Genomic DNA, 15,711 nt, shown 5'->3' on the forward strand with positions numbered 1-15,711 from the left:
AATAAAGACAGATGCATCTCACTCTCTCCAATGGGTCAACCCACCCTCAATGGGTTGACCCATTGGGTTTAAATCCGTTAAACCCAATGGGTCTGGTAGAAATTGCAAGTGAAAATGCATTTTTGATTGACACATAATTCAGAGATTGACAACATCACTCTGAAAATCAGAGCATAATTCGCGATGTCAGACAAAGATAACACAGCTTGACTGCAGAGACAGAGACAGAGATGGCGGACAGGCTGTTCGAAGCTTCACCCATGCTGCAGTCCGTAGTACAGCACAGGCTGGTTTGACAAACGAAGACGCTATCACGGCCAGCATGGCTGGAGTCGGTCCTGGGGCGGCGCGTTCTGTCAATCCAAGGCTGGCACATTAAAGGAAACACTCTGGAATCTGACAAGAGCAGAGATGCTCTGAACAGCTTGGGGTGAAACCTCACGCAACAGCAGGGGAAAAGCAACAGAGCAATGGCACATGCCGAGAGGCTGTTTGGCATCTCTATATTTGGAACGCGTGAGGTCTGACTGCAATTCCAGTGCCGAGTTTTCCGGGAGTGCTCCTCAACCTGTTACCACACTTGCAAACAAAGTGATCATAAGGAGTCTACACAGCCAGCCTAAGTCCCTGCAACACGCCTCATCCGCCTGCTCCCCCTCCTCCTCGCTAAACGACCTGAGCGAAGGGGAAATACGCGGGCAGCTCAATTTGGCAGTGCCGCCCACACTACAGTGAGTAACACCTACTGACTGCGTTTTCAGAGCTGTGAGCTCACTAATAAGGTTCCCTGACCCCACCCAGAGCCTTTCTCTCTGTAATCGCAATAATTGGAGGTCTGAGAGATGCCGAGATCAGTGACGTGAATTGCTAGCACATTAATGAAAAGTCAGCAGTAGAGTAGAACCAGACGGTGACCACACAGGAACTTGGCATGCTGGGATCGGAGAACTACATTTTGTTTTCTTGTTTCCACTGGCTTTGTGAGCATGTGCTATGTGGTTAGGATACACACGCTTTGTTCTTATGCGGGCGTTTAGACGTGTTAATAGATATTGTGCAGCGAACTGATGTCAGAGGATTAAATGGAACCATTTGTCTGACTTTTAAGGTTATGATAAGATCACAAAGCAGAAATGGTAAGGATATACTAATCATCTAGTGAGGAGACCTCAGGCAGGTTATTAAATGGGCCAAACTGTAAATTAAAATATTGTATATCACAAGAAACCAGACACCAGGAAAAGCACGAGACAGTGTAAATACATAGTCATGTGCTGTGTCTCACTGACGTGGAAAAAAAAAGAAACCCCTTGTCTGTTCTGAAGGAACTGAAGTGAAACAGGAGAACACAGATTTAGCACCTGAGCCAAAGTCCAGATGAGTCAGTCCAGAGATATGCACGTCTACCCTGATCGGCGTGAATGGGCTCAGCTTGCTGGAGGCACCTGTAGACACCCAAGATGCTCGGCTCCAATGACACATTTGCAGATGTATCGAACTGGAGACAGACAGCCGCCTGAGGCACACTGGTGGAGGAACAGAAGGAGGATTTGAACAAGCCTGTGACAGAATGAAAGAAGGAACAAAGAGTATACAAGCAGCAAAGATGGGAGGATGGAGAGAATGAGTGAGGGGAGGAGTGAGTAAGTGAGCAAAAGATGGAGGGGAACAGAACAAAAACTCAAAGAAAAATAAATTATGAGAGTATAAAGAGAATAAATGGAAACAGAACAGAAGCATGGCGAGTTTAGAGACCCAACAGAAAGAGCTGCGTAGAGAGTGAAGCACAGGGCTCTGAAGGTCCATGTGCTCGCAGGCTGCCTCTGTACATCTGTTTATGTAATGGGCATAGCTGGAATTCCTGTCTCTGTCTGAAGTGCTCTAACTCGCTTCTGGAGCTCTTCAAACAGCAGGACCTCCCTCCCTGCCGTGTCTCCACAGCGCCGAGGCCCGCTGCTCCCCGACCTGCGCCCAGTGCTCGTGCCGTTCGGACCTTCCTCCATGGCCCCTGTGTATGGAAGAAAAATAGTTCCATCGGATTTTGAATTCGTATTTGAAGCACTGAATTTGTTTGCCCTTGAATTTGAAGCTCTGAATTTTTTTTGCACTGAAATTATGCATCTGAATTTTGTTGCCTTTGAATTTAATGCTTATTAAAATACAATGAAAAAAAATTCGAGCGTTAAAAAATTCAAAAGATTTTTTTTCAAGTTGCTCGAATTCGATTGGTCAAATTTGGCTCACAAAATACGCGTGCAAAATTTCGCGTGCTAAAATACGAGTTCAAAGATATTCAGAGTAAACATCCGGGACACAAAGGATGAGCAATCGATTCAAGACTCCAATCGAACCAAATCCAACCAATCACGCTCCACTGGTCACGGCGCTGTTTGAAGCCACAGGCGGAGAGAGAAAGTGAGTTATGTCGGCGCACGGGATCGGCTCCTCTTCGGTGAGTGTATTTACTCCTTTATTTGTCTATTGTGGTGTTTTTAAGATTCAGTAAGATACAGTAAACGACGTGTTGCACATCAGAGGTTTGCGCTGGACTGATCTTTTTTTAACTCGCTCTGAACTCGCTATGTAGTCAACGTAGCTGCGTATGTGTGTGTCCGTCAGTCCACACTGTGCTTTATGATATTATATTTATCATAAAATCATTACATTCGTTTATTACTTCCTTACCAGTCGAGTAGTTTACAGCTGTTTTCAACTGTCTCCGTGGGGTAATGGTTAGTGACGAGAGCTTCGGACAAAACGGGCCTGACGAGCGATTTGTTTTTTAAAATTATTATTATATGTATAAAATCTTTCTCTCTGAGTTTACTTTTGGATAAGGAATTTATTTTTTCATTTTCTCTTCTGTTTATTACTCTAAACAGGTAGTTGGACGTGTCACAAGACAGATCAAGCAGTTAATGCGGTTCACACTACACGATTTTAGGCTGGTTTTTCAGTCGCCGACTGATCGGCGACAGAAACTGTGGTCGGAGGCAAATCGGCGATCACTCGTGTGAACTGCTGAAAGACGCCGACTCGTCGCAGACGACCGGCAGATATCTAGCATGTTTAATATCTAGCAGTCGGCGACTGAGAGTCGGCAGCAGCGTCTAGCTACAGCCAATGGGAACGCGGAGAGAGAACCGCGGCACCGCTGAAGATATCTCTGAAGAATGTAAAAAACTTTCAAGAATGCTTTCAAAACAGTAACCCAGTAAACACACAAACTCCTCACCTTTCTTACAACTTTACTACAACACTGTGTTTAAGTTATTGTGACAGCACTGGAGAAATAGTGCGATTGATTATATCTATGTTCACTGCAACGGAGAGATGAAATAATTCTGGCAACTTGGGACTATGGAGTGTTTAAACGGTAAAAAAAAATAATAATAACGAAAATGTGGAGTACATGTACATTGTTTTTTTCTTCGATGTGGTGTTGCTGGTTCTGGCGAGAGTTTCGTTTTCGTGTTCTCGTGTTTTTGGACGGCAGCCAGACGAGTCGGCGATTCCCCAGTTCACCAGTCGTGTAATTCGTGAGTCCGCGTCGCCGATCAGTCATGTAGTGTGAAAGCCACAACAACTGACAGACTCGCGATTACAGCACGACCAGTCGTGTAGTGCGAACGGCACAAAAACCTGGCGACTGAAAAGTGTAGTGTGAACCGGGCATTAGACGAGGGATTAAAGAATCCCCAATGTGGACAGTGCTCACTCGACGACCTGACAGTGGCCTTGCTTTTTCCAAAAGAGGCAGAAGGGAATTTGACTAACTCATTTTTGAAAACTTCAACTCTTAATAAAATGAAAGTGAGTCAAGCATGAGTTTTAATTAGTTTTATTTTCTGTGGTGTATAATTTTTACCTTTATGTCAAACATCAGAATAACAAAATTGGGCAATCAAACAACTTTTGATTGTATCCATTTACTGCAATGTCTCCTACTCTGTAAATAATTTTAAAAAATTAATGAAGCTGCATCTCAGTTTTTTATTGTTTTTTTTATTACTCAAACTAAAACTGATGACAAAATGTGCCATTAATTTTTCATTCATATGGTCTTAACTTTGTAAAGATGTTATTTTATTCCAATTCTCAGACCAGTTGTTTCAAATAGACAGGAAATTCTCACAAAACTGGACAGCAGAAATGTAAAGATCACAGCCAGAGGACTGGGATGCAGTTCCTGGGTTAACTGCATCTCTCAAAGCTGTCATCTGTTCATCTGTCAGTGGGCATTCTGTGTGTGGGACAATGATATTTGAGTGGTCATCAATGGGAAGTCCAGTGTTGTCCCACTCAATATTGGGAATCTCCATTCCCTACAAATAAGTTGTATACACTTATGTGGATAAAATAGCCACTTCCAAACTTTATACATAAACCATACTATTTGTTAAAATCATATTACACTTGCATGTACCTCTGTGCTATCTGCTGCAGGAATTGGGTGATGTGAATGACCCAGCACCCACAGTTGATTAGGGGTCATGTGGCTCTCTGTTCTTATTGGATGATTGTCCCAACCACTACAAAAAGTATCTAGGTCTTCCTGCAGGCCTGGTAGGAACACATAGTGGCAACAGAAGATGTGTGTGATGTTGGAAATGCTGAGCCCTCTCCTTCAAGGTAATGGAGAACATCATAGTAGATGCTTGTTACAGCTACCCATAGATCTCACCACAACCTTTCAATCCTGGAATATGATCAAACTGAAATACCTTGTATTAAAAAAACAAAACAACTTGCACTCAAGTTCTGAAACTTCCACTTCAAAAAAGGGCGTCGCCCCCTCAGGCGAGGTGTCCCGCCCCCTCAATTTAAATAATAAGACCCATTTATTTTACTATTGCTACCGCCCCCTTGCCCGCTTAACAATCGTCACACGCCGCCACCCCCACTGTATATGTCCTGGCGCCGGTCCAGTATATATATAAATGAATAAAAAATATTAATTTTAACAAATCGCTCGTCAGTCGCGGGTATCGAACCCAGGCCCGTTTTGTCCGAAGCTCTCGTCACTAACCATTACCCCACGGAGAGTTAAAAACAGTTGTAAACTACTCGACTGGTAAGGAAATAATAAACGAATGTAATGATTTTATGATAAATATAATATCATAAAGCACAGTGTGGACTGACGGACACACACATACGCAGCTACGTTGACTACATAGCGAGTTCAGAGCGAGTTAAAAAAAGATCAGTCCAGCGCAAACCTCTGATGTGCAACACGTCGTTTACTGTATCTTACTGAATCTTAAAAACACCACAATAGACAAATAAAGGAGTAAATACACTCACCGAAGAGGAGCCGATCCCGTGCGCCGACATAACTCACTTTCTCTCTCCGCCTGTGGCTTCAAACAGCGCCGTGACCAGTGGAGCGTGATTGGTTGGATTTGGTTCGATTGGAGTCTTGAATCGATTGCTCATCCTTTGTGTCCCGGATGTTTACTCTGAATATCTTTGAACTCGTATTTTAGCACGCGAAATTTTGCACGCGTATTTTGTGAGCCAAATTTGACCAATCGAATTCGAGCAACTTGAAAAAAAATCTTTTGAATTTTTTAACGCTCGAATTTTTTTTCATTGTATTTTAATAAGCATTAAATTCAAAGGCAACAAAATTCAGATGCATAATTTCAGTGCAAAAAAAATTCAGAGCTTCAAATTCAAGGGCAAACAAATTCAGTGCTTCAAATACGAATTCAAAATCCGATGGAACTATTTTTCTTCCATACCTGTGGGCCCTGCCACGGTTGACCCCTGTATCAGCATCAAATGCCGCAGCCAGAGCAAAAATAGTGGCTGAGAGATATGGATCCAACAGGGCTATTACGGTGTCGAATTAATTCTTGCACATGCTAAGCATTCTAATTTAGTGTTGTGAGCATTTGAAGAGATTAAACTCTCTCATATGAAAATTGAGAGAGATAAAAAAAACGTTATATCCTGTATAGAGGCCTGAATGAATCATTTAACATGACCCCCCTCCCCTCCTTTGCTCTCAACTGGTGCACTCCTCCATGCCAGAACAACTCCCCATTCTCTCAGGTTGGGACGACCTTGCTTTCCAGTTGTTGCCAGATTTCTGACCCTTCCTCCATCTGTCACAGCAATTATGACTTCAGCCAAACTCTCTCTCTTCACAATTAACCACTAGGAGATGATTATTTAAATATAAATACAGTTTCGAAGTAAAAGAGAAAATAAAAAATAAATTAAAAAAAATCACACTAAACAGTGACCAAACCAATAATATGATATTCATATGATAATATGAATAATATGGACTTCCCACTAGTTGTGCTGTAGAGACAATTGTTAAGAATAATCGAGGCATGAAACACTAGCTTTGTTTGGCAATTAGTGCTGGCATTACAAACATTTTGTAAAGACGAATTGCACACTGCAGTGCTCAGCTAATACTCTCCAGACCGAACCAAAAGCAGCAGTTTGGGTGACAGGTACACAAAGGGGATCCATCATTTAGTGTTTTTCACTTGATTGAATGGTGTTGACTTTCTTTTTGGGCCAATATATTAAGAATGAAACAGTGAAAGGACAGCTATGTCATTTCCCACAAAATAATGCATCAGTGTGTTGTCAGTACAAATGCATTACGAACATTCAGGTGGCCTTCATAAAACCATCATGAAGCCCCTGCACCCAGCATAAAAAGATTCTTTGGTACTTCAAGCTGAGAGAGCATCCTTTTAGAAGTCTCAGACGTTCTGAAAAAACTCCTTTCATTCCCTTTCCGTCTAAAACAAAAATCAATGAATCTCCTAAAAAGGTTTGGAGTGACTATTAGTGTAATAAATATAAAATAAGAACTACAGAACACCATTTTGCATATCCAAATCATTTCACATAAGAAATATGCCACCACATGGTTAGCAGTCTACACAGAGCTGAAAGTGTATCCTAATGCCGACGACAGAGAACTGTACTTTATAAGGAGTGTGAGAACTGTACTTTATAAGGAGTGTGGGATTCTGGGGGTGCAGAAGGATCCCAGCAGTGCCGCGTGCCTTTCTGCCAGATCATTCTGTGATGTGAAAAGACAGAGCAGTCATGCTGGTACTGAGGTTCTTACACATCTCTGCGGGGCTAGGCACACAAGCCTTATTCTGCACTGATAAACCGTTTCATGCCTGTAACCAGAGTCCGCCGACCAAGAGCTTACGATCCGCTGGGCTGAGCTGAAATGTGTGTGGCACCAACCCACACACTTTACAGATGTTCCATGCACTTGAGCGTGAAACACTTTATATATGCTTATAGTGACGCGGAACGTATGTAGTCACACAAAGTAAAAAAATAAATAAAAATCTTCGAATCAATAGGATTTTGGTGCTCCATCAGTAACAAATAGAGCGTGAGAATAAGAGACGGAGACAAAGTAAGAGCGAATGAGGGAAAGTGCACACGCCCCAGAGAGAAAATGGGGTAGAGGTAAAGATACATACAGACACACACACCCACACACACAGTATTTCAATAAAGTGATTTCACCCCTCACATTTCTGCAAATACTTTATAGCTTTTCATGAGACAACACTATAGAAATGAAACGTGGATATAACTTGGAGTAATGAGCGCACAGCTTGTATAGCAGAACAGATTTATTGTCTTCTGAAAATTACTCAACCAACAGCCATTACTGTTCAAATAGCTAGCAACAAATGTTAGTACACCTCACAGTGAACATGTCCAAATTTGCCCAATTGTGTCAATCACCCTCCCTTGTGTCATGTGACTCCTTAGAGTTACTAGGTTCTAGGTGTGAACAGGGAGCAGGGCTGTTAAAGCTGGTTCATTGGGTGCAGTAAACATGGCACCTCATGGCAAAGAACTCTCTGAGGATGTAAGAAATAGAATTATTGCTCTCCATAAAGAAGACCTAGGCTATAAGAAGATTGACAACACCCTGAAACTGAGCTACAGCACAGTGGCTAAGTTCATACAGTGGTTTTCCAGGACGCGTTACACACAGGTAACAGGTCTCAGACAACAGGTCTCGCCAGGGTTGACCAAAGAGTCCACATGTTCAGTGTCATATCCAGAGCTTGGTTTAAAAAAAATAAAAAAAGAGGATGTGTGAGTGCAAGTGGGAGGTCAGCCTATCAATGTGCAGACCATACGCCACACACTCCGTCAACTCAGTCTGCATGGCCGTTGTTCCAGAGGGAAGCCTCTGGACACACACTAAAGCCCACAAAGTTTGTTGAAGACAAGCAGTCCAAGAGAATGGGCCACTGGAACCACGTCCTGTGGTCTGAGGAGACCAAGATAAACTTGTTTGGCTCCAAGGGTGTCCAGCATGTGTGGTGGCACCCTGGTGAGGAGGACCAAGACAACGGTGTCTAGACTACAGACGAGCATGATGGTGGTAGCATCATAGGTCTGGGGCTGCATGAATGATGCTGGCACTGGGGAATTTTGGTTCACTGAGGGACACGTTCTGTGACATTGTGAAGTGATCCCCTCCCTGCATAAACTGGACTGCACGGCAGTTTTCCAACATGATAACGACCCCAAACCGCCTTGCTGAGGAAAGTAAAAGTGATGGACTGGCCAAGTATGTCTCCAGACCTAAACCCAATTGAGCACCTGTGAGGCATCTTCAAGAGGAAGGTGGAGGAGTGCAAGGTGTCTGACATCCACCAGCTCCGTGATGACATCATAGAGCCTGTGCAGCTCTGGTGAATTGCATGCCCAAGAGGGTTATGACAAAATATTGACACAATGGGCACATTTGACATGTTCACTGTGAGGTGTACTCACTTTTGTTGCCAGCTATTTGGACATTACAAGACAGTAAATCTATTCTGCTATACAAGCTGTGCATTCACTTCTCCAAGTTTCATTTCTACAGTGTTGTCCCATGAAAGGATATAAAGACATATTTGCAGAAATGTGAGGGGGAACTCACTTTAGTGAGCTACTGTATATCTGTGGTTGTGTGAAAGCACTAAAGAAGTGAATAATAAGTGAATGGGTGTGAGATGAAAACCGACAGAGAGAGGGCGAGTGGCCCAGAGCAGGTGAAGTAACTGTTGGCTCAAGACCCTATGTCTCACAGCGCCACTGTCAGCTGTTGTTTGAGAAGTGAGAGAACAGAGGAGACCTCAACTCACACCAGCCTTCACCCTTGAGGTTGTGCTCTTAGATGTAACTGAGCTTATATGTGAATGAAGAAAGTGGAAAGGGGGCAAGGACAAATCTTATTGCTTCATCTTCGTAGAGACTGATGTGTCTAATTTAAGGGGCCAGATGAAGGGGATGAACCCATATGCTTCCTCTGGCTGTGTGAGTGTAAAGCCCCTGCTCAGCTTTAGGGCAGTGCCAACATCACAGATTAAAATCCTGACTTTAAACCATTACAGAAGCAACAGCCTGACAGAAGGTGGCAGTTTAGTGACAGGCAGTATATACCTGCCTCACATTGAGGGCACAGAGGACCTGAATGAGGTCAAAAGACCTCTCACACCATCTGACTCAGAAAGAGGGGTGGGGGTTCAACAGTACCAGAATTAACAATAGGAGGACCTGTGAAAAAAAGAAGCCTACAAGGGCAATAATTTGCACAGGACAATCTTTTTCTTCACCCAAATAAAATCATTTTAGATAAGGGGTGGTAATTCTAAGCTTCTCAGAGTAGGAACTGGGTCATAATCGCTTCAAAATTACAAGAATGATGCAAGAGCTCTCATGCCTACACGCATGAATAAAAAATAAATAAATAAATAAATAAAAGCAAGACACCAAAATTGCTAAGACCTTAGAAGACAAATTTAGGACACATCAAATGATGCCACACCAGAGCTATTAAGGCAGTGATGCACACAGGAGAACATAGGTGTAGAAATAGTACTTGCTAAATACTACTGGCAGGACAAGGATCAAAACCATCGGAACCGACCATGTCGGTTTGTATTTCCATGAGATAGAATTAACTGCCCAAAACGGTTTGACTTTCAGCCTTTTGTGCTATAAACTATGAGGCTAGCAGTTTTCATTTTCATGCATGATTTAGTTTCACAGTATCTTGTTAGAGCAGTCTAGAGGTCATTCCATGCCAAATCACCTGAAAAGAGGTTCTGACAACACCCAACAGAAGCATAGCGTCAGACAGCAAAAAGATGAATTCAGCTCAGTTTTTGTTGAATGCATGTTTTTTTTGTATAAAAAGTACATTTATAAGAAGCAAAGCCAGCATTCCTGATGGCCTCATTGTTTGATTAATGCTCACTCAAAACAGATATACTATATGGCCAAAAGAATGGAAACGCCTGCTAATTACAGAGTTCAGGTGTTTCAGCCACACCTTCGTCGAACAGTTGTACAAAGTCAAGCACAAAGCCATGCAATTTCCATAGACATTGTCAGAAGAATGGGACGTGGTGAAGAGCTCAGTGACTTTAAATATGGCACAGTGTAGCAAAGGGCAGCGATCATGCCCAGCCTTGAATCCGTGCCTTTAGGTTGGCAAAGGTGTGATCGGTTCCTGGCACATACACCCTATTGAGTGATGGTCTCTTGATACACTGCCTTCTCTGTCAGGGACTGGACTCATACATTTCACACATTCCACGAGTCCCTTGTGCATCCAGTTCTCATCCACGGTCATATTTATACCCCTCACCTGGGGGTGTGTACTGGGTGTCACATCACCCTCTCATTGGAGAACTGGTTACATGGGTAACCTACTGATCGACTTCTGACAGCATTCCACTTCTACCACTTATAGCAAAGGCAGAGGGCAGCAGCCATTCCCAGCCTCGAAACTGGGCCTACAGGTGGAAGATGCATGTTTGAGATCAAAGTGTCAGATCCTTAGCATAGGGAGCTCACGTTTCCTCCCTGCTCACGTTTCCTTCCTCACAGTCTTGTGGCAAAGGTGGCATTCTAGAGCCATGCGTGACCGAGCACATGCTTTACCCTACTGACTCGGTCACACTACACTTTCCTTCGGGGAACAGTGGTCTCCGTCACACATGGTCGTCAGATGCCACGAGACAGTTTCTGCCCTATCTGCCATATCTACTCCTGTCAACCTAAAGATTGTATGATGAAGTTAGAGCATCCAAGAACCACATCTCAGCCACGAAGCCGCAGAGTGTGCGCAAACAGAGCGTGGCAGTACAGTGCTGAAGCACATGGCATGTGAGAACTGTCTTTCTTCAGCGGAATTACTCAACACAGAGCTCCAGGCTGCCCCTAGAAGCAGCATCAGCACAAGAACTGTGCATCAGGAGCTTCCTGAAATGGGTTTCTATGGCTGAACAGCTGCAAGACAAAGATCACCGTGATCAATGCCAGTGTGTAATGCGTCAGCTGCAATAGTGTAAAGTGCACCTGTACTAGACTTTGCAGTAGCAGACAAGTTCTTTGGAGCCTTGAATCATACTTTATTATCCGTCAGTCTGACGGACACATTATGGATTGGCAAATGTCAGGTGGACACTACTTACCAGAAGGCACACTCCCAACAGTAAAAGTTTAGTGGAGGAGGGATAATAGCGTAGTCAGCATTTGGACTGGGTCCCCTAGTTCCAGTTCCCGTTCCAGTTATGCAGACAGACAATTATGGTGGTGAGTTGGTGGTAACAGTTTGAGGAAGGTTCTTTGTTGTTCCGGCATGACTGTGTCCCTGTGCACAACCTGGGGCCCATAAAGACATGCTCTGATGAGTTTGGTGTGAAGGAACTCCAATGGACTATACAGAACCCTGACTTCAACTCCAATGAACACCCCTGAAACATCGATCACGTGCCGGGTCTTCTCATACAACATCAACGTCTTTACCACACAAATTATCTTGAGTCAGTGGGCAAAATTCCCCACACACGCTACAAAATCTTGCCCAAAGAAGTGGTGGGTCAAGAGCTATCTTTTGTTTATATTTCTAGAAGGTTTTTCAAAACATTTTGCACTACTACTTATGTTGGTATAGGAGTGGTATAGGATCTAGTACAGTTATGATATCAAATGTTTAACCTTTATCAATGAACTAATGTTTCTAAGTAATAAAGAGAAATTAAAGAATTTAATTTACCATTGATAAAATCTACTATTTGCTGTTGATAAAATCAGGACACACTCTGTTAGGCAGCAGGCACTGGTGCGAGACACTTTGGAAGATAAAGCAAAATCATGTTTTTAATAAAGGACTAAAAGACTTGGCGTTATAGCTATTTTTTTGCCGCCTTGTTAAAAATGGTTTAACATAAGTATATCAGAACAAAATATAAGAAGCTAAGATTCCTTATTGCAGGTATTCAAGCTCACTGTCCATCAATGCTATAATGCTTCATCCAAGGTTGAGATGGGACTGAACACATTTGTCCCCAATTTAATTCAGTGGGAAGAATGGATTAGTACAGACTCTAAGTCCTGTCAACTTGGAGCAATGTTGAATCATATTAACTTGGAAGTTACTTGCCAATGGCAGAAAAAAAAAGAGAAGATGTCTCTGGAGGAGACATCCTGCCCCCTGCAAGGCCGGTAGCCATCAGTCTAGGGGAGACTTAGACAGTAGCTGGAAATTGGCAGGCGGTGACGCTAGTAGAAAATTAGGTGGTGAAAAAATCTGGAGAACCAAAGAAGCATCTGCCTAATCATTACATCTCAGTGCACACACCTGAGTTTCCACACGGCCAGGTCTTTGCTTTAAGTAATTCACTAAGAATTAAACAACTTTGACAGCACGGCCCTCCGTTCAAGATGACAGTGATTTATTGAGTGGCTGTAAAGTATAGCCTCTGCTGTGGTTAGCAGAAATGCCATACACATGGAAAATACTGGCCTTCAAAAGGGAAGTCTAAAGTGCTACAAGTATGTTTGACGGGTAGGAATAACTAACAAACCTCCAAGTAAACAAAGATGTCCTGCTTATTGTGGCTTGCAGTGTCAGGTATTTGAATTGTTTATTCAGCATTAAACAAAGAAAAAAAAACAACAGGCACTTTAGCTGGATGGATTCATGACTGCTTATGATTGCAAGTAATGGATGTATTATGAAAGTAATGACATTATGGGGAAAGGCTTGAAAAGAGCACAGTGACTCAAGGTGAATGGGGTCATCTTCGTCTGTGAGGACTGTACTGGGGAATCATTTATCATTGCTTCATTCCTCTGATAAAGCACAGCCAGCCTTTTCTATCTACTTGAAGGGCAGCAGATAAGGAAAGTGACGCTTGGTATCATGAGAGAAAGATAGAAGCTGTTCTTTCTTTAGCTGTGTCCATATGTATGCATGTGTGCACATGCAGGAGAGAGAGGGCAAGTCATGTGTGTGTTTGTGTGTCTGAGAGAGAGAAAGAGAGAGAGAGGTGCATGCACAAATGGCCTGGGGTAGTTGCCTCTCCTTCCAAAGAGAGCAAACCCTGCCACTCCCAATCCTAGCTGTACCCGCCCACTCACTCACTCACCCACCCACCCACCCACCCACTGACAGAGCGCCTCTTTAGCCTACCTCCTCCATTAGAGCATTTGTTTAATGTCATTTAATATGAGGATAATCCTCTAGAGATGTAGCTGTTCTCTTACAGTACAGATGTGTCCGTCTTGGCCAGAGATACAGGACACTTGGATAAAGGCACAATTTAGAAACTCAACCAGCCATCACAGTGAGGGCATAGGGTGCCAGGGGCCGGGAGATACGGAAGGACAGCACAACCTCAGATATCCCGCGAGGATCTGAATGGGACCTACTGTCTCTCTGACCACTGAGCACCAAGAGACACACAAACTGCAGGCACAAAGATAAAAACGAAAGAGCTTTTCAGTAGACCGCACACACAAGCGCGAGCACACTCAAACACGCGCGCTAAATGAATCAGAGAGCGGGGCGTAGCAAGTTCACCCTCGCTACACACGAGCGATCCGACGGTGAAGGGAAAACTTTGTGACTGGAATCTGCCTTTTACACAAACCACTGTTCGCTTTATACGATGTTAATGTTATTCTGTTAAAGACAAAAAAGTATTTTTCCCCACCTGCTCCAGAAAAAGTAAACACTGAGGCACCACCGAAAAAAATCGACAAATCTTAAACATGACGGTTCGAGAGAGAAAAAAGTGATTTATCTATTGCTATATATATATATATATATATATATATATATATATATATATATATATATATATATCGCCGATTGGACCGGAAGTAAACGCGATTATAAATAAATAAACTGCGAGCCACACTTGAATAGCAGTCTTTATTAATCGCCAATTAGTAACTAATAATACAGTCATTTATGTATCTGCTCTCTGCGGGCGGCTACACAGCTGAGTCACCGAACTAAAGCCGACAAACCAACACGCGCCGAGGCAGAAATGTGGCTAGACGTGGTTAAACTTGGGCATGTGGCTGGTCTAGACGCCATTCAAAAGCCCCTTCCTGACGACACTTCTCCTATAACGTCTTACAGGACGTTTGTTTTCGGGTGAGCTCTTCTTCTGACGTTTGCACCAGGCATTTGAAGTAGCCGGTGTGACAATTCCATCCAGATTGTATCTACACGCTTGACTTATTGTTTACATTCTTGCGCACATCAGTACAACCCACAGGCTGACTGTCCAGTCTAGCTTTGCAACTTTTTTTAAATCGTGGGATTGAAGGTGGAATTCAGACAGAGAGAGTTAAGGCATCCTCACAGCCGTAGTGTTCACACTCACGCCCCACTCACCTTGACAGAACAGCAGTTGCACAAATGCGAAGCGTCCAGATTTCAGATTTCAGAATCCCGACAAATAGACTCCCAAAAGCGACGTACTAAAAGTTCACATTTTAGTTTCAAGATAACTGCGCGGTGAATGACAGCATCTCGTTCAAAAGCGGAATACCGGTTCAGGATTCCAGCAGAAAGAGAGCGGGCAGCTTGGGCTATTCAACAAAAGCATCGACAAAAATAACTGTGGGGTTATCCACGCCCAGGTAACAGGTCACATGATGCGTCCAGGTGTGTGCTCGCTCTGTACCGTGTGCTCAGTGGGATGGAGGCAACCTGTGAGACCTGCTCGCATTCACCTCCTGCTAACGTGCAGTAACGCACAGAGGGAACTGTAGCCTACTGGTCGAAGACAGCACGGCAGCGCTCCAGCGAACAGCAGCCGGAGAGCTACTCGAGTGTGTTTCCCCTCCCCTTCCTCGTGAGGAAGAGCGCCGAAAGATGGAACTGATAGAAAACCCAAACAAATTAGGCTACGAGGGGAAATGTGCGAACCGAGTGTGTGTGGCAGTATTGTGGGGAAGACGTCGAGTGCGCAGGCATTAAGCGCTTCCTTTATGTTTCATATTTCTCTCCTCCTCATCGCCGTATATTCCAATATTCCAAAAAAATAACAATTTTTTTTATGTTATTTTTTATAATCCATTTCAGATTACTGTCAAATGAGAGATTGGGTCCTCTGCTTTATTAGGAATAGTTTCTTTTAAATTATTGACGTGGACAACACTTTTTTTTATTTCGTTCTGAAAGCAATTTATGATGTTATATGCCCATTTTGTTCCTTAGCTTATTTCATACTAGTCCTTTCACTTTTATGATCCAGGATATTTAGCAAGGGCCTTGCTCACACTTTTCACTTTTGAAGAGATTATAGTGAGTCAAGTTTAATCTGCAGCTCTAGTCACCTGTGAAAATGTAACTGCCTGGGAGACATCTTTTCTCCAGTAATGGGACAGTGAATAGTT

General features: G+C 43.3%; 1 protein-coding gene across 3 annotated transcripts in view; it reads right to left on the reverse strand.

Moving 5' to 3' along the window:
• The window catches only part of plxnb2b (plexin b2b), a 102,500-nt gene extending 87,363 nt beyond the window's left edge, over window positions 1–15,137 (reverse strand). For 2 of the 3 annotated variants that reach the window (XM_077006959.1, XM_077006964.1), the window contains exon 1: window positions 14,705–15,137. The gene's annotated coding sequence lies outside the window, so the exon portion shown is untranslated. Of the gene's footprint in view, window positions 1–11,486; window positions 11,677–14,704 lie in introns of all 3 variants that reach the window. The other variant, XM_077006963.1, reaches the window with a different exon arrangement.
• Between the last annotated feature and the right edge of the window lie 574 nt (window positions 15,138–15,711).

The sequence above is a fragment of the Brachyhypopomus gauderio genome, chromosome 5 (genome assembly GCF_052324685.1).
Source record: "Brachyhypopomus gauderio isolate BG-103 chromosome 5, BGAUD_0.2, whole genome shotgun sequence".
NCBI classification, from domain to species: Eukaryota; Metazoa; Chordata; class Actinopteri; order Gymnotiformes; family Hypopomidae; genus Brachyhypopomus; species Brachyhypopomus gauderio.